Consider the following 20,451-nt stretch of genomic DNA (forward strand, 5'->3'; position numbering starts at 1 on the left):
GTTATCGGGTCCCATGGAGGCTGTATTTTTTGCCTTTGAGAGAGCAGTGATGACTTGCTCCCTAGAAATAAGGGTAGGGGGTCAGGTGCTGGGGATGCCCTGATTTACTGATGGGGGGACAGAGGGGTGAAGTTTTTCTTGAACCTGTCTGCCAGCAGGTTGCCTATATCTACAACATTTGTGTATGTGGTGTCCTTGACCACCAGTTCTGAGCAGATCTGGGTGCTTCCTTTGAGATTGCAGACATATGTGAAGAAGGCCTTATGACTGACTTTAGTAGATGTGACCAGTTTGGACTTGAAGTTTGCTTTGGGGGATTTCAGTAGTGCTCTTATTTGCTTATTCAGGCTAAGGAGAGATTGCTTCCAATTAGGCACCTGCTCCTTCTTGGTCCTAGACAGCAATTTTTTCCCTTTTTTATAGAGTTTATTTATTGCAGATGTCCATCAGATAGGTTTACTCTTCCTTGAGGAGGATGATTTTGTCCTGTCGCTATTCCTGATTTCATGCAGCTATGTAAATACTCGCATAGTACTTTGGTGTAGGTTTCGACATATGTGTCAGTTCCTGTAGAGGGAGAAGAGGCTGTGAAGCTATGTATACCTTCTCTCAGGAGGTTGTAATCAGCTTTGGAGAAATGTTTTTGTTTGATACTAGTTGGGGGTGGGGGTTGGGGGAGATGGTGACTTCGAAAGTGACCTCTTTGTGGTCGGATCTTACCAGGGATGATGACACTGTAGGGATGCTGCAGTGGTTACTCACGTTAGTTAATACCATGTTCAAGATATTTTCACCTCTTGCGGGAATGTCGACCAACTAGTCCAAGGCATTTGCATTGATGAAATCAAGGAATCTCTGAGCATTTGTGTTTTTATATGAGTATTTGTTCCAATCTATGGTTGGATAGTTAAAGATCCCAGGATCAGGGTAAAGGGTTGAATCTTGATAGAGTCGAAGAGGTCCAGATAGCTGGAGTGGGCATCTTGAATCAAAGTTGGGGGCCTACAGCTAGCTATGATTTGACTAGGGCTCTTGTCAGTTGTTAACTGCACCTGGAGTGTCTCATGTGCATCATACTGTTTGATCAGCCTGAAGGTGTGTATGTCTTATATATATATATATATATATATATATATATATATATATGTATATTGCGGCTCCACCTCCTTTTGCTTTGCTGCCCATGGTTTGGGGCCTGAATGTATGATAGGATGAGTAACCTGGTATGGCTGGGATGCTCTCCGCAGCTTTGAACTAGGTTTCTGTGACTGCACAAATGTCAGCATATTCCAGGGTTAAGAATGCTTGCAATGAGTGCATTTTCATGTTTAGACTCCTAGCGTTTGGCAGCATGCTCTTTAATTTACGTTTTGATGAAAGTTTCATATTGGTAGTTTTGACCTCATGGCATTGCCTAAAAAAAGCACTATGGGGGAGGCAAGAGCATTTGCCAAGAGCCTGAAGCCCAAGGGAGACAGATGCAGGCCATCTCTGGCAAAGCAATGTGGTTTGTCAATCATGTCATCCCAGGCTGTCAGGTACTGGATCTCCTTAGAATGACACCAGAAACTAAGGCAATTGTTAAAGTCAGTCATTTTCTGTTTGTATTGAAGCATCATTCTGGGTTACAGTAGAATGTTGCTTAGGGCTAGGAACATGCCTGTCTGGGACACCTATTCAGTGAGCTCAATCATTTCTCTCTTCATATAGTCCAGGGAGGTACATCTCAAGTCATTTACACCAACATGGGTTATGACAGAGTCATGACAGTACCTGTTGAGAGACTTGAGTGCATGGGTGATATGGTGGATTCTGACACCTGACAAACACCTAACTGTGACTTTCTCCTTATTCAGCCTGGTGAGGGGCACATCTGTGTGTCTCACAATGGAGTCTCCTATGACTAATGCAAGTACTTCTTCAAGTTTAAAAAATATAATGTTACACAGGAATTTCACTCATAAGAACTATTAGGGAAATTGTTCTTTCATCCCAATGTGCATTCTGAATGAAAAGTTGAACATTCAGCATGTTTCCTACTGCTCTTGCCTATTTTCACTCTGCACAACAGATTAATTTCTCACATCCACTGTTTAGACCACATAACAGGCCTCACATGTACTTTAATGGCAGATTCCTTAGCCTCGTAGTCCAATGCTTGTGATAAACCTTTTATTCAATGCATTAGTGACTGAGAATTTGTAATAATTTGCATTTTTGTATTTGATAAACCATTTAACCACCATTGCAGACTGCAGTCTATGCAACAAAGTAATTTCCAAAAACCCATGTTTCACATAAACTGGACATTCTTCAAGTATACATTTTTTTTCTGGTTGTCAAACCTGCCATAAAATGTGTAAATGTTCATAACATTTAACAACTTGTACTATAATAACTAGGCTCCCAATAGCTCTTTCCTAAGCCTTCTTGAATTTCAGGGATTGCTTATAAACCTAGTACAAAACTCCTGTTTTAGTTTCAACAGACACTAAGCATTTTGAGTCTTTGTCTCGTAAGATTATGCTCAGACTCAAATTTCGTCTTTAAACATTGCCCTCTATGGTGATCTGTAGTGTCTCAATATATGTGACCTGTTAGTCTCAGCTACTTTATTCCAAGTTTCAGAACACTTCTTTTTTTAAGGGCAAGATGTTGTTTCACAGCTCTTGCAATAATTCACAGCTTTTGTTTTCAAAGCTCAGTAACTGTTTAGAATACTGCATTACCCTTCTTTTTTTCCAGAATGTTTTATTCATTTTATAACACAACTTAACAGTATAGTAACAATAAAAAACAAATAAACTATGTACAATGTCCTTAACAACAAAAAAGCAGTATACATAGGAGAACACTTAATATTTCTCTAACAGATTAGACAGTTTTGTCCAAGCAATTAAATGATGAGTTGTGTTGTTAGTTCTTGCTTTTATAGTAGCAATCTCATTCTTGCAAATGTATTTTACAAGATGAATAAACTCAGCTTTAAAGACAGGAGTAGATTGGGATTTCCAATTTTTAGTAACAATTTTTCCTTGCTAAAGAGAGTATAGACCATAGTAAAAGCACAGATAATGCGCAGATTCAAAAAGTAATGCATCAATTTTGGCCCATCTTAACCCAAGACCCCAAATTAAAGGAGATAGTAGGGGAGAATCCAAGTTTTGGGTATAAGACTAGGAAGAATATCAAAAGATTATTATGCACCAAAGATGGCTTTCCAAAACCTCAAATTTTGGATCCCAAAGGGACATTTCGATGTGGAAACTGCTTAGCTTGTAAACACATTGATTGTAGTAATTCCTTTTTCCAACCGAATTCTGGAAGGGAATACACATTTAATTTGAAAGCTGCATGTAGCACCCCAAATGATGTGTATTTGGCGACCTGTACATCATGTCCAGCTTATTATTTCGGCAAAAAAATCAAGTCTTTAGAAACCGCATCCTGAGGCATTTGAGAGACATCCGTGGAAAGGACTTACATAATTCCCTTGCTGCACATGTTAATACTTTCCTTACACATTTCTTTTTATTCAAAGTAATAGAATGGGTCTTTGTGGGAATGAAGCAAGGAGATATTAATAATCAAACAGAAAAGAGAGAGATCAGATGGATAATTAACTTAAGAGCGGACCAAATTCCTGGTCTAAATGCAGTGATTTCATTTAAACCAATGCTGAAAGCTAGAAGACCAACTATTGGCTGAAAAGAATGAGTGTCTCATTTAGACAATTGGTATTGGATGAGAGAGAATATTTCTGTTTTCTCTAAAGCTGAAAGCTAGTAAAATGACTATTGGCTGTTAAGAAGGTGTGTCTACTTTAAACATTTTTGATTGATCCATTTTTAAGGAGGAGAAAAGACCGCTTTAAACTTTGAGTATTAAAAGACATTCTCAGTCCCAATTTATCAGCGATCTGATAAAGATTTATCGAAAGCGCTTATAGTTTGTGGAATTCAAGGGACTGTACATCTTTTTAGCAGTATTTTGATTAAAATATCTTATTTTTTAAGTTTTTGAGTGCTACAGTTGTGGAGGTGTAGCTTGTTTATAATTTTACTTTGTGGTTTTTACTGGCTACCTCTAGGCAGTGGGACATATTTTTCTTGTTCAATAATAAAAATGTTTGGTTTTTAGGAATGACTTCAGGAACAGGAACATCGAAAAGGATAAGTGAATCAGAAATTATACAGTTGTCATTCCATAGAGCTTTACAAAGATATTTAAAGTCTAACCAAATTGGGGAAATTATTTTGCAATTAACAACCATATGTATCCAGTTTGTATCAGGGTGTCCACATCTCCAGCATTTCATTTAATCTTTCTTGTATATTATTGCTAGTCTATGTGGGGTGAAAAAACATCTATGTAAAAATGTCCATGAGTATACACGCCAGAATAGAAAATATGTGGATTCCTTCACTGACTGTAAACAAAGTTTTTTTATCCCTTTCTGAGAATACTTGTCTAGTAACTTCACTTGAATAATTCCAAAAACAAACATCTGTTTTACTAAAATCAGTTCTGAGAATTTTACAAATGACAAATATGTATGAAGTGTTCTTTGGCGAGGTATTAATAACTGAGATAAAATCCAAGATTTTTAAGTTACTCTTATTGTGCACCTCTAATGAGGGTATGATCTTAGTATGTATAGTTTGAATGTCCAGCCAACAGAAATTTTGCAGACTATATCTGCTGATCAAATAGTCTGCAGAACCTATTTATTAGCTGAGAGAAATTGATTCCAGTATAATAAGTCACCCTTCTTAAATTCTAACATTTTCTGAGTATCAAAAGATATCAAAAATTAATTTGTGTAAGCAATAGGAAACATAATTATTAATACATTTTTAATTGATTAGAAAACATAAGCTTTGTAAAGAACAGTAATATTTCATTTATAAGAGTTGTGAGAACAAGTTTTGACCTTTCACTTTGAATGTATATTTTTAAAATCCATATAAAGATATTTGTATGTATTTGAGTATATGGTTCACGCAGTACCCTATTACTATTAAGAAGTAAGGTTTCATGTATTGATTTCCAATATGATGTGTAAGAAGTAGTATTCCAAAGCAACACTATGTTAATAAATACAGATTTTAAATAAAAATCAATATTTGGAAACTCTATACCTTCTTCATCCCAGCTTGTGGTATGCCAGAGAATGAAATTCTTGTTTTATGGGGGATACCAAAGAAAGTTGAGTAATAAGTTATTAATTTTCTGCTTAATTTTGACAGGTGGGGGAATTATTAGTGCTTGGCCAATGAATAAGATTTTAGATGACAGTGTCATTTTGATTTAAGTTAGTCTGTCTTCAAATGTGAAGAAGAGTTTGTTCTGTCGGTTAGACTAATAATTGAGTTTGTAAGTTGTTGGTAATTAGATGTGAGTGATTTTTTTATAATTAGATTCAATAATGATACAGAGATATTTAATATGCATGCCCTCTCAGTTTGTCTCTTTTTGATCTGAGTTTCATAGTGACATTTTTATTCACTAGAAGTACCCGAGTTTAGTTGTGATTGAATTTAATTTTAGACCAGAGATGTTTACAAAGAAGTCTAGATTATGTAATAGCTGATCTACTGAATTTTCAATGCTATTTGAAGTTATTAATAGGTCATCAGCAAACAGTTGTATCTTGGGGGATAATATGTCTGACACTTTATATCCTTTAACGCTGTCATTATTTCTAACATAATTTGCAAGAGGCTCAATGGCCAGGGCAAAGAGTAATGGGGAGAGGGGGCACCCCTATTTAGTACCTCTTAAATATTTTGAATGGGCTAGATAGATAAGATCCAATCTTTACATAGGCTATGGACTTTTCATATAGTTCTTTAGTTAATCCTATAAAGTTTGCAGAGAAATTGTATTTTGCAGAGCTTTAAATAGATATGGCCCACTTAGGGAGTTGAAAGCTTTATCTATATCAAAACTTAAAATAGAAAGCTCGTTTTTTTTTTTTTTTTTTTTTTGCTAAGTCTAAGGACAGTAATCTAATTACATTGCCTTGTACCTTTCTGTTTTTGATAAAACCAGTTTGGTCTTCATGAATTAATATTGAAGGAATATTATTTAATCTGCATGCTAAGAATATCTTGTAATCAATGTTAAACAAAGAAATTGGCCTGTATGATGTGCAAAGGTTGGGCTCTTTATTTGGTTTTAAGATGGAAGAGATAATAGAATATTTCCATGAGGGAGGGTGTTTGCTGTAGTTTTAAATTCTTGGAATGCATTTTGTAAGATTTTCAAGATGCTATCAGGTAAGAATTTGTAGAATTCCAGGATTAGACCATCCAGTCCTGGTGTCTTTTTTGTCTTAAGATTTTTGTTTGTTCCTTTAATTCTTTAAAGGAAAATGGTTTGTCTCTGTTATTAATATTGTGTTTAGATAGATTCTTTTGAATATTATTATCAAGAAAGTTGTCTATACTTTTTATCACTTGTAGATGAGTTATTATTATTAATATTCTTGTAATGTTTTTTAAAATATAATAAGATATTTTTTAGATCTGTAACTTGATAGTCTGATTATTTCTAGTGTAAGTTAGTTCTTTTATATGATTTTTTCATTTAAATATTTAGATCTAATTGCAATCCTGTGTATACTCTTGGGATTAATTGAGTAGGATTGTAATCTGATTTTTTCCAGATTTATTGATATTTTACACTGCATGATATCCTGATATTCCTTGTTCAGTTTACATATGTCAGCTAATGCGGATTTGTCATTTGATGTAAGTTTTAGTTTTAGTTCATCAATTTCTTTTTGTATGTCTATCAGTTTTTATCCCACTCTTTCCTTTTATTTATATACCAGTGTTTGACTTTACCATGTAAGACTACCTTTAAAGTGTCCCTTAGGATAATATCTGAAACCTTTCACTTATTATTGGCATCTAGGTATAGCATTATTTCATCTAGAAACCATTCTTTAAATCCTTGTACTGTTACTAGATAAGCAGGTAGCCTTTGGCAGAAGTTTAAGGGGTCAGTATTAAGTGTTACATTGAAGGTGATAGCATTGTGGTCAGACATAGGGCATGATGTTTTATCAGTTTTGGCCAGTAAAAAAAATGGTTACAAAGACTTTGTCTATGTTCCTCTGTATGGCAAATCTGTAAGAGTAGTGAGAATACTTCAGGGAGGATAATATTTTTATACCGTCAATGTCAAAAGGGTACATCTTGAAGGGCTTAGAACTTGTGCTATCAGTGGAGGACAAGATGCTAATAGTAACTCACCTTTAGACTTTAATATTATGGTGTCTAAATGTTTTTTACAGTTTTGTTCCCAATACCCACTATCCAGTAAGGTGTTTGCAAAAGTGTACATCTTTTATCTAGTTTTAGTGTGACTAAAGCAAAAATACCATCATTGCTTGAGTATGAGTCAACTATTTCTGGAATTCTTGTTGATTTTCTGTGTAAAATTAGGACACCTCTTCTTTTGTGGTTGTAGTTTAAACTTATCAAAATCTTATAGTTCTTAAATGTTATTTTTTTACATCTTCTGTTACTAAGTGGAATTCCTGAATGAATGCAAAATCTGCCTTATGTAGCATTAAATATTTGTTGACACTACTCTTTTTCATGGGGTTGTTCAACCTGTTGACATTAATAGATGTAATGTTAAATATTATCATTTGATGGAGACTGCCATTATAAGTAGAATTGAAAAGTGCTTTCCTTGATTCATTATGACAAATACAGTTTTTAAACTGCTATGGACAATTTAAAAACTCTAAATTTGAAACTAAACCTGTATCTTTTAATAACATTCTGCATGGATAAAGTATATCCAGGCTTACTATATCTCTCATAGAAGCCACAAACTAACCCTGTCTTGACATCTAGTGGGAATTGCTAGCTACTGCAGGTTGTTAGTAAGCAGAAGGGAACTGCATGTACATTAAAAACATACAAAAGTAAAATTTCAGTTTAATATACTGTGTATGCATGAACTAGGAACATGAAGCTGTATACAATTTCTTAAAATTCTTTTAATCTAAACAGACTAACTAAGATAAATTGGTGAATCATAATAATTATTTGTTGCTATAAGTGAATACAGGACTGTAATGTTATTACAGCAGACAGGAAAAAAGATGCATTAAAACTGTCACTGTCAGAAACATATTTGTAATTCTTATTTAAATAGAAGTGTATTTCAGATTAAATAAATCACTATTTACAGTAAAACATATGCTTATAATACTTTTTAGATAAAAAAATAATTGCTAAATGAATGAAAATACAGTTCAAACAATCATTCTTGAATCTGATTGGCTGTTAGTTCAGTGAAGAGAAACAGGTTCAGAGGTCATGTCTACTTCTTAGAAGACAGCACAGATTGTTTCTCATGAGTCTGTGAGCTAACTGAAGCCTTTAGAAGCTTGAGCATGTTGCAGAAGTTGTCAAAATTCCATCAAAAAGTAGGTAGGCAGGACTTTTCTAGTAAAGTGAAGTTTTTAAGCATAGCTTGTAAAATGTTGACTATTTAAAATAAAGGCTCCAAATTACCAACCATACACAGCTATAAGATATATTAGCTAAATGGAGCACATTGCAGAAGTTCAGTTAAGTAGTAAATGTATATATAATAATAAAATGTCACCACTTTCTTTTTAATTACTTAACAGTAACACAGTAAGCATTTCTCTCTCCTGCAGTGATAATTACTATGACACTAGGACTAAAACAGAAAGGGAAGGCACATACATGAAGAAATAAGTATAGGATATAAAAGAAATATATATAAATATATGGAATGAGTAAGTGATTTTAAACCATTTCACTAGTGGTATGCCATGTGTATAAAGAGGTAAAAGTATAAAATAGTAGTTTGCAGTTGGATAAGATTTTAATTTACTTGAATTTTGAGTAATATATATTATTTATAAAGTTAGCAGTGTTGTGGGAAAGATAATAGGAGAAAAAAAAGTTACGTTACCTTCTGTGTGTGATTCCACATTATTTAGAAGGGAGAAAACAAAAACTTGTATAAAATATGAAGTTATGTATAATCATTTGTCTCTGGGTTTCTATTTTTCTTTAATAGTCCACTCATTTTTTTGAAGCTTGTCTTTTTAAGTTCATTGAAGAATCCATGGGTTCAGGTTGACTTAACAGGTTCTTTTTTTGGACAAATATGTATGCTTCGAGAGAGAGTCAAATGTTTTCTTTCCTTCTGGCAGGGATAGTCTTATTCTTGCTGGGAATATGAGTTGTGCTTTGATTCCTTCCTTTTTAATGATTTTATTGGAGGGACACATGCTCTTCTTTTGGACATTACAAGGGGTGAAAAGTCATTGTCAAACCTGATAGTTTGGTCACCAATTTTTAATGGACCAAGGAACCAGGCAGTTCTTAAATCAACGTCTTTGTCTTGAGTGGAGATAAATCTTACAATAATAGATCTTGGATGGCTGTTTTTTTACTAGTTACAGAAGCTGTAGTTAAAGACCTGTGTGCCCTTTGTATCCCAAAGGATGGTGCTTCAGGTAGGTTTAGGAGTTTAAGAATCCAAGAAGTCAGGAAATTAATCATATTGTTCCCCTCCATCTGCTCCAGGATGCCATAGATTTGTATGTTGTTTCTGGTTGTAGTCTCAATGTTGTCTATCTTTTCAATGAATCTGGTGTTTTCTTGAAGAAGAAAGTCTATGATTTCTCACTTTCTGTTAACCTGTAGTCTATATCTGTTACAGAATCTTCCAAAGCAGCAATCTGGGCAGTTTGTTGTTTAAAGACTTCATTTAATAAAGTTATTTATTGGTGGTATCATCTTTTATATTGTCCACTTTTAAGTTTCATTTCTCTGTTTTACCCACCAAGTCTTGAACTGTAGTGAGGATTGCCTGTATTGCTTTCTTCATTGGAGTTTCTTGCTGAGAAAATTTGGAGCTGCTCATCTTCCTTTGTAAATGTGGTTTCAGTGTCCCTTAAATTTGAAAGTTTGACAGGAAACTACAAAAACTTTAGCTTAAACTTTATACCAAATTGTAGCTTACAGCTTCCAGAATCTGATTTTAGTACTTTCAGGTCTTTGTTGGTGAAATTAAATTAAAAAATCCTGTCAGGAAAAAATGAAGACTGCGGAGCTCAAGAACTCTGCTGCTTTCAGCTTGCCATCTAAGCCATGCCCCTCCTCCATTAACCTTCTTGAAAGTTGCCAAAAGTCATGCATAACCACATGCAGAACTATCCCAACATCTTTAATCCAGACTCAGATAACATTTTTCTTCTTGATTGTTTTACTGTCTGACAAAGCCACATCTTATGTAGTTAACTGTACTATCTATATATTGCTCAGTTATAACCTCCTATTAAATCTTTCACCAGTTTTTTACTCAAAATAGGTCTGTGGTTATTAACCAAGCTACTGGGACCAAATTAAATTCATTTAATAAATTTTAACCATAGAAAATATACCAATTAATGTAAATGTGATGACCAGCTTCTTGAAGCACTGCAAGACTGTCCTTTGACTTTTTTTTTTTAAAGGAAACTGTTATACAAGTGGGGTAAGCACTTTGAGCCATTATGTAGGACATTTTAGTCTTACACAACCCCAAACTTTATAAAAATTGCTCCAAGGCTATAGCACCTCAGCCTAGGTTATTTAACTTAAAGAGAGAATATATACCATTGTACACCCCTTTTCCCTAGCATTCAAACAAATTGAACATTCTTCAACCAAGGTCATTACATTTTGGACATTGCTATTGGATATTGTCCTGAGGTGTGGTGATCTTGGACTAAATTATACTGAGCCTGGAACTGGAGGAGGGAAATTCTTCCTGTATGGGTGATGCATTTTTTTGCCTTCAGCAAAATCACACATTTTACAACTTTTTCAAAAGCTGTGTTGGGCAGTTTCTTTCATTTCACTTAGCTTTCAAAGATTTATATTTCAGGGTTTCAGGGAATTGTTCATGAAGCCTCTGTCTTCACTACAGGTAAAATTTAGCACACTGCACTTTGAGTCTGTAGAATCCAGTGAAATGGAATTCTGTCAACTCAGCTTCATCCATCTAAACTGACTCTAGGGAATAAAAAAATGGGGGAGCAGTGGTTAGAGAGGCCAATGAAGTGCATACTGAAGGAAGAAAACCAGTAAGAAATGAAATAAAATGTCCCTACACTTTTGAAAAGGCTGATGAAACTAGCACAAAATTTATAGCTTTCTAAGGCTGTAAAGAAAATGCTAAAAGAGAAGGATAATGCCTAGTATCTTTATTTTTATAACTGGATAATCCATGCAGCACCGGTGCCTCTTTTTGTGGGTAACCTAGTAGCACTGTCTGCTTAAATGATTTACTCCATCACACAGAAGGCACTGGAGATTGACAAAAATCAAGCTGAGGGATAGAGTACTACATTTATTAGCAGTTTAAAGTTTTAATCTTATGTACTAAACCGGCTGAGAGAAGCAACAGTATAATAAAAAGCCCAAGTATAATCACAGAGGTGATGACCAGGTGGGGAGTAAAGAAGGGCTGTGGGCAGTAAGCAAAGACAGTAGCGAGAAGACCAAACTGAAGAATAAAGGAAGTGTTGAGTTGTTCTTGTTGTAAGAACCTGAACAAGAAGGAGGCAGTTAAAAAAAACAACAAAGGCAGTTGAGTATTGAGATATGAAGGGAACTTGAGGAGCTTCTGTGAGATATGTAAAAGCATAAACAGGACCCAGGAAGAAAGTATCTTCCTATTTAGGAGCAGTTTAAGATTGAGAAGGTAGGTGATGATGCTAGAAAAGGATAGGATAAAGAGGAAAACTATTTCTTTGCAGAAATGTTGGCAGATCTGTAAAACAAACTCCCAAGGGAGGTAAGCAGGAATGAGGGGCAGTGGAAGGATACAGATATACAACCCAGACAATGGAGCACCAACAAGAAGAGGGGAGGTGGAGCTAATTGTATAAAGGGTCACTTTAAAAAAGGAAATTGATAGAATCAGTAGGCCTTTTTGGCCTTATCTATTATCAATGTCTGGTTTTCAAAAACATTTTAGCCATATGTATAAAAACAATTGAATCACTGAAGGGACTCTGGCGATAACAGAACAGGAATGTAAGACTATGAGGTTGACTAAGAAAATTCTGTTATCCAGAGCACATAGCTTTGCTCTGTATTCACAGTAGAAGAAAAGGATGAATGTACATAAGAAGAGAAGATGAAGGAGATGCAGCGATGCCTTTTCTTGAAGGCAGAAGTTAGAATTCGGAAAGTAGTACTGTTTGGTGTATTAAGGTGAAAGTCTGCTATGCTTTATTACATTGCATAGAAGCTAATGGGATATGAGTTTTTTCTTGAATAATAAAAGACCTGTCTTGCTGACTATTATGTAGTACAGTAAGGCATACATGACTTAGATCTTAAGCAATACAGCATGGTGTTATGAAATGCTAGTGAACATTCTGCTATGTCATATTATGCCCTACACCTGATCCATAAAATAAAAAGGAAGACATACTGCTGATGTCAGCTGTATGCCATATTGTGACATACAGCAGCCCAAAGCTGATACATCATTCCTTTCTGCATCCTGTAGTATAATAGTCATATCTGAGACAATGTGCCTATAGCTGCTTCTGTTGTCAGCCTTCCTGCACTCATACTATACTGTGGTGCCAGACTGCCCTACTTCCAGCAGATCTATGTGTTTTGTAGTGAAATTTGTATAACAAATGTATACTCTGCTGATCCAGCACAATTGTATGTCATATAAATCACACACACACAAGAAGCTCATTTGCAAACTACTTGAGTTTATTACATTAAAGCAGACAGAGATTTAATCAACACACACAAGCAGTTCAGCTATTATTTATTATACAGAATGGTAGAAAGGAGTGAAATACCCTTAATAGCAGCTTTTATACTTAATGTACAGCAGATATGACGGGGTGACCTTTAAACATGGGAATTTAAAGTACTAATGTGAGGGATGGTGCCAGGAAGGAGACACTATCCTGGGTTGTTGCATTTAAACTAGTAGTACATGGGTGTAAAGTGGGACACAAAACTAGTACTACAAAAAGTGGGAAGCAGCAGGAGAATCTAGATGTAAGAATTCACATTTACTTCATAAGAGACGCATGGTGGCTTAAGCCAAGACATGAATATTTTTTGTACTTCTTTTTAGTAGTAAGGGAGATAAGGTGGGAATGGGAACTACCCAAGACATGGATTCCTTTTCATATTCATATAGATAGACTGAGAATTATTGGGAAGGGTCATGAGGTATACCTGTACTGGCCCTGTGATGCCTTGCAGATAGTGTCTTACAGTACATTCTTACAAGAAGAGGAGAACAGAATGTAACAGAGGCCTTTATTTTCTTACAAGAAAATAAGAGATCTATATTCATGGCATATGCAGGTTGTGCAACAAGAGAAGGTCCATTGCAAAACTGGTCTGGGTTCTATGTAAGGAATTCTCAGTAGTAAACGGTACACCACTGACAGGCCTGCTTAACAATAGACTTTTAACACAACAACAACATAAAATGACTGGTGTGCTGGAGGACATTGGCTGGCATTGGTACTGTAAAACTTGTGAAATTACTGATAGAGAAAAAACTGAGAAGCATCTTAAATCTAAGAGCTTACACAATCGGTGTGGTTTGCAATCACACTGAAATGGATGTTGTTATATTAAATGATTCACACATTTCTTTTCCCGTATAACTACAAATCAGATAAGAATGTAGTAATGAATGCCATTGGCATAAATCAGAATACAAATTCTAGTGCAGTGTTTCTTCTTAGGTTCAGTGAGAATTGGGTCAGTCTATGCTGGGTCTAAAAGTAATAAAGTGGACATGACAGTGGCTTGGGTGGCATATACTAACCATGTGGTAGTATGTTCACACCTTAAACTAATGCTTTGTTGAAGCACCTTTTGATTTAATTACAACATTGACTCTTCCTGGATACACACCTGCTATCAATTAAAGAGACTCTGATTAACCCCAAATAAAGTTCAGCTGTCCTAGTAGGATTTTCCTAACATGTACTCGGTTGCCTGCTACAGCAAAAGCCATGGTTCACAGAGAGCTTACAAAGCATCAAAGGGATCTCATTATTGAAAGGTATCAGTCAGGAGAAGGGTACAAAACAGTCATCAAAAAGTGGAGAAAATATGGGACAACAGTGACTTTGCAAAGAAGTGGATGTCCCTCCAAAATTCATAAAAAGACAAGATAAAAACTGGTCAGGGAGACTGCCAAGAGACCTACAGCAACACTGAAGGAGCCACAGGAATTTCTAGCAAGTACTGGTTGTGTACTACGTGTGACAACAATCTTCCATATTCTCCATATGTCTGGACTATGAGGTAGGGTTGCTTGCACAGATAAACATTCAGGCCCAGCTAAAATTTGCAAAACAATGCATCAAGTCTCCCAGAAGCATGTGGGAAAATGTGTTATGGTCTGATGAGACCAAGGTTGAACTTTTTGGCCGCAATTCCAAAAGGTATGTTTGGTGCAAAAACAACACTTCTCATCACCAAAAGAACACCATCCACATGGTGAAGCATGGTGGTGGCAGTATCATGCTTTCGGGTTGCTTTTTTCAGCTGGAACTGGAGCTTTAGTCAAGATGGAGGGAATTATGAACAGTTCCAAATACCATTCACTTTTGGTCCAAAACCTTCAGGCATCTGCTAGAAAGCTGAAGATGAAGAGGAATTTCACCTTTCAACATGACAATGACCCCAAGCATATATCCAAATCAACAAAACAATGGCATCACCAGAAGAAGATTAAAGTTTTCAAGAGATACCCTCCCAGTCTGACAGATTTGGAGTGCTTTTGCAAGGAAGAGTGGGCAAAAGTCAAGATGTGCCATGCTGATACACTCCTACCCAAGAAGACTGAATGCTGTAATTAAATCAAAAGGTGCTTCAATTAGTTTAAGGGTGCGCACACACAACAAAGTATTAGTTTAAGGGTGTGCACACGTATGCAACCAGCGTATAGCACATTTTTTATTTTTTATATTTTTCCTCCAACAGATTTGTTTTATTTTTCAATTGAATTGTACAGGTTATAGGTCACATTAAAGGTGGGAAAAGTTTATTTTTCAATTGAATTGTACAGGTTATAGGTCACATTAAAGGTGGGAAAAGTTTTGAAATGATTTATTGTGGTCTCATTTTTTTATATCACAAAATCCTGGCATTTTATCAGGGGTGTGTACACCTTTTATATCCACTGTATATACTAACTCCAGGATTGCCATACCTCAGTGAAAAGGGAATATTCTGAGAAATGGAATAAGTCAGTCTCAACTTTTAGTCATTCAGTCTCCACATTCCAGGACTTGGCATTGTGAGTCCTGACATTTAAATAGTTCAGGAAGGCTTAACACAATAAGGAAGCCTTAGTTTGGAAGTTTTCCCCATCTTGCTAAGCCTTTCTGATTCTTAAAGTACTTTACCATTGAGGTTTTCAACTAACGGGGGCCTCAGCATGAAGGGCAGTCACTTGGGGTAGAGCTGCATGCTAATATGGCAATCCAAGGGAGTTGCTAATGCTAAATGGCCATGTGCTCTTCGCCTGGAAATGCCTGTGGTTTGTAATTTGTTCAGCCAAATGATTCAGAAAATCACTCATCTGAATAAAATCTTACACTTGGAGGAAAAAGTGACTGCTGTAAAAATACAGTAGCCACCCATTCACTCTTGTGAAGGTACTAGCTTTGTAAATAAGTTCATTGAAGATGTAAGGCTGATGGTGGTGTTATGTGTATGTGTGTGGACATGCATGTATGTGTCTGCGGACATGAATGAAGCTGCATGAATGTGTATGTGAATGCTAGGGTGATAGCACTACAGTGGTGAGGTAGGGAATCTAGAGTCTTGGAGTGTGTGTGTGTGTGTGTGTGTGTGTGTGTATGTGTGTGTGTGTGGGATGCTTTTGCTAACATGATGCACAGAATGCTGTGGAGAACCCAGGTTCTCTCAGGTCTGATAATGCTAGTTTGTGATTCAGAGACATGCTAATGAGCTGATAATGAGGTCTTTCTCATTGTTGACATGCCTGTATCTGAATTGCTTGTTCCCCTCATCTTGTTAATTGATCAACCCATGCTGGGTATTTAGAGTAAGCAGTGAACTGTTTTCTGAATTCTAGGGATTGGCACTGATTATGCATAGTAATTATTATGCTATTATATATTCGATTATATATTATGTTATAATCTGTGGCTTTTGTCAACTCGCATCTGTACTTTATTGTAATATCTTCTACGTTAATCTCATCTATACAACTAATACTGTTGTTTACTCTCCCCTATCTCCTTTTTAATGCAGCTCATCTAGGAGGCCAATAAGGAATTTATAAAATTAAATGGCAATATAGATCCATTTCCTAATGTCTTGTGCAGATATAGATAATCCCCCCTATCCAAAAACACACACACACACACACACACACACACACACACACACACACACACACACACACACGCACACACGCACACACGCACACACACACACACACACGCACACACACACACACACACACTCTGGGCTAAGGTAGTGTACTGCATTCTTCCACTGACCTGTACAGACCTAGATCTTCTTCCAAGGAAGAGATGCCTTTGGGAATTTCATTCATCATCTTGTACTCTGCTGATCCAAATCTATTTTTGAACTTAGTCTGTCCATATCACAGATGAAACTTCAGCTAGTTCGCTGGCAGGCCAGCCAAGGTAAGAGGTTATGTTTAAGCAAAAAATAGATGCACCATTTTTTTTAGAAAACGGTGCTAATAATCAGAGTAATGTATATAATAACACAAGAGAAGAAAGGTTAATCAGGAAGCAATGCAGATAAGTACAACTTCAAAAAAGTCCTGGTCTATTCCTAGCTGAGTGTTTTAACAGAATTGATTAGAGTAAAAACAGTGTCAAAGCACTGTCCTGCAGACAGCCATAAAGAAGTATTTCTGTAGAGTACAATTGTGCTAGTGCAAATAATGATCATAATGATAATGAGTGAAGGTGTTGCATTTGTATTACAAATGAATACCAAGTCTTATGGCAAGTGCTGTAAGATTACATATTACTTGTAATCAGTGTCTGCATAATGTTGTTTATTTATTTAGTTAGTTAGTTTTGATAACTGGGTTAATCCCACCTAATGTTTTGACTTAATTTCCAGAGTGACCTGGAGTAATGCCATGTAAATTCTCCTACTCCTCTTGATTATCTGTAAGTAGGTGTCATGGTGAAAGGAAGCGATACTGAGGACAGGAGTGTAGAGCTTTTGCAGATCTAGCGGAAGTTAACTACTTTGGCTTCAAAAGGACTGAGTATAGCGCAGTTGTTGCATCTCAATGATATGCCTCCTTCTGTAGTACATAGTGAATCCTTGTGGGCTGACATAGTCAAAAAATTAAAACAAAAATAATCTTGCTGTAGAGGAGGCTGAGTACACAGAATATCTGGCTTTAACACTGAAACTAGGTACCTTTCAGATGTGTTCTAGTCCATTTAGTTTATCTTACTAACTCCTATGTGGTGTGAAATGTCACATCTCCTGCAGCCTACACACATCTTGTATTCCAGAGCTTTATCTGAAAAATATACTTAAAAAGCATAAGATAAACAAATGTAAGTGTTTTGTGAATAATAATAATAAAACTTATTACGACAGTACAAATAACAATGTTATCAGTAAGAAGTTTTTTTACAGTGATAATAGTCAGTGCATTCATAGTCTTTCCATAAATAATACAAACCCAAAATTTTACATTTTGCTACACCTTCACAAACAAATTGTCATATCTTTGAAGCTATATGACCTAGACATATATCGACAGAATATTTCTGTTAACCAGACAAACTTTCACATGAAAGCAAAAAATTCCTCCATGAGTACATGCTTATTGAGATATTTACAAAAATATGAAAACATATGGTGCATTCTATAATTAGCAAAATAAATAACACTGAATATCTCAAGATGTGCAATTTACAGTGCAGATATCAAAGAAAGATCTGAAGTAGTTGTCTTCATTTGGTCTTCAACCTGTAGGTTCCCGGATCCGTCTCGGATCTGACTAGTCCACATATCCAGCATCTGATCCAAGGTCAAAGCTCCTCCCCTACCCATAAAGCTCCTGTCTCCCTCCTCCCTTCAGATCTCGTTTGCTGCACTACATGTCCACATCATGATCTGAGTTCTATGCTGTCAAAGTTGTGGTAAGTGCTGTCTTTGGTTTCAAATCTTCCTTTTTCTTCTCTCTTCTGTTATTTCTCTGCTTTCTACCTCCCCCTTTGCACTTTTTCCGTCGGTGTGTAAAAAAAAAAAAACTCTCTCTATCTCTCTCTATCTTTCTTCTTGCGTATGTGGTCTGTGTGACTGATAGTGTGTTGGGCTTTAAGTTGGAACAATGTCTGAAGCTCCCAAACCTGGCTTCAGAAAATGTAAAGAGTATGGCTATAAGCTCTCCCCAGCTGAAGGCCACACTCTGTGTGTAGTTTGTCTTGGGGTAGCCCATCTCCAAATCTCGATGTTCCTCGAGGCATTTGGCACAGGACCCTCTACGTCCTGGGAGTCACCTCCCGCAGATCCCTTAGTGAATCTTATTAGATCTCGGTCGTGGAAGGAACCGGACATAGTGGAGCCCACTCCCAAACATCCAAACAAGGTTTTGAGCCCCCCTTCAGACTGATTTTATTGGCATAAGGGATCCCTTGATGCTATGGTGGTGGCAGCAGCCACTAGGAAGGAGCTTGCTCAGGAGAGCTCTACAGTCCACCCTCCTGAAAGGGAGTCAAGGACAATGGACCATTTTGGGAAGTTGGTATACGCTTCAGTGATCTTCTCTGTAAGGGCGCTGAATTATGTGGCATATGTGATTTGCCTGCAGCGAGACCTGGTGAAGGAGATCGCTGAGTCAACCCCGGGGTCCATGTCGGCGGAGGACAAGAAGGTGTTTTCTGCTCGTACAGCCACCCTACATTCAGTTGCAAATACCTCTATCCGTCTCCTCTCCCATGCAACCGAGGGAGCCGCTAGAGCTGCCGGTACAGGTGTTGCCATCAGACGACATGCCTGGCTCCAGCTCTGTCAGTTTTCGGAACCCTTTACCAATATCCCGTATGACGGTTCTTCCCTTTTTGGAAAGTCAGTACGTGACACACTAGTTCAGAGTGAGAAGGACGGGAAGACTCTGCCTGCTGTCAGGATCCACTTTTCGGCCCCTCAGTGATCCATTTCTAGGAATCAGTGAGGGATCAAAAAGATGTGGTTCCGGAAATCTCAGAGTGTTCCCCAGGACACTCAGGACTCACCTTCCCCCAGGGTCAGAGGGGGATTTGACAGATGCTGCCCTAAGGGCAGAGGAAGTCCTAGAAATTAGGGGTCTCAAGTACCTTTCTTGGACAGACCCACCCAGCAACCCTGAAGGGTTGCCCGACTGCTCGTCTCTGGAGGCAGTCAGGGGCCATCTCTCACTACACTTAATGGAGTGGGAGTCCATCATGAAAGATCTTTGGATGTTGCAAATTATATCCAGAGGCTATTCAATCCCCTTTCTAGAGCTACCTACACTTCCCAAACACCTCTCAGACATCCCACCCCCGTACAAGGAGGATGCAGCACTGGAAATAACAAAGCTACTAGAAAAATGAGTCATCAAACCTGTCCCCCAAGACCACTGGGGATCAGGCATTTATTCCAGGTTCTTTTTGGTGCCTAAGAAAATGGGGGGCCTAAGATCCATTTTGGATCTTTTCACCTTGAACCTGTCAGTGGCAAAGATGAAGTTCCGGATGGTCGCCCTTCAATCTATCCTGCCCTTCCTGTAGGAGAACAATTGGATGTGCTTGATCGACCTCCAGGATGCATACTATCACATGAAAATGGACAGGAGCTCTAGGGGGTATCTCCACTTCTGGCTAGGAGCCAGTCATTACCAGTTCAGAGCTCTCCCCTTTGGTCTCACCACAACCCACAGGATATTTACCAAAATGATGTCAGTAGTTGCAGATCACCTGAGACTCCAGGGTATACAGATATTCCCATACCTGGATGATTGGCTCCTCGCTGTCCCTTCCAGGCATCAACTTTGTCAAGCGAGGGATTCCTTTCTTCTCCCTTATGTGGTGGATTCATTCCTCGGATCTTATTTGGGGTTGTCCCTTTATTCTACTTTTCCTCACTGTCACGGTCACTACAGATGCCTCCCAGCTAGGGTGGAGGGGCACTACTTGGGAAGGACAGTTCAAGGTATGTGGTCCTATGAGACCAGATTGCATATCAACATCCTGGAGATGAGGATGGTGCCTATAGCGGTGCAGGCTCTCCATGCCCATTTTCCCTCAGAAATGATTGCTATTCAGATGGACAGTATGTTGGCAGTCTGGTATATCAACAAGCGGGGGGAACCAGATCTTATCCCCTATGTCGTGAGGCC

The sequence above is a fragment of the Protopterus annectens genome, chromosome 9.part0 (genome assembly GCF_019279795.1).
Source record: "Protopterus annectens isolate FY-2018-M chromosome 9.part0, PAN1.0, whole genome shotgun sequence".
Taxonomy (NCBI): domain Eukaryota; kingdom Metazoa; phylum Chordata; order Ceratodontiformes; family Protopteridae; genus Protopterus; species Protopterus annectens.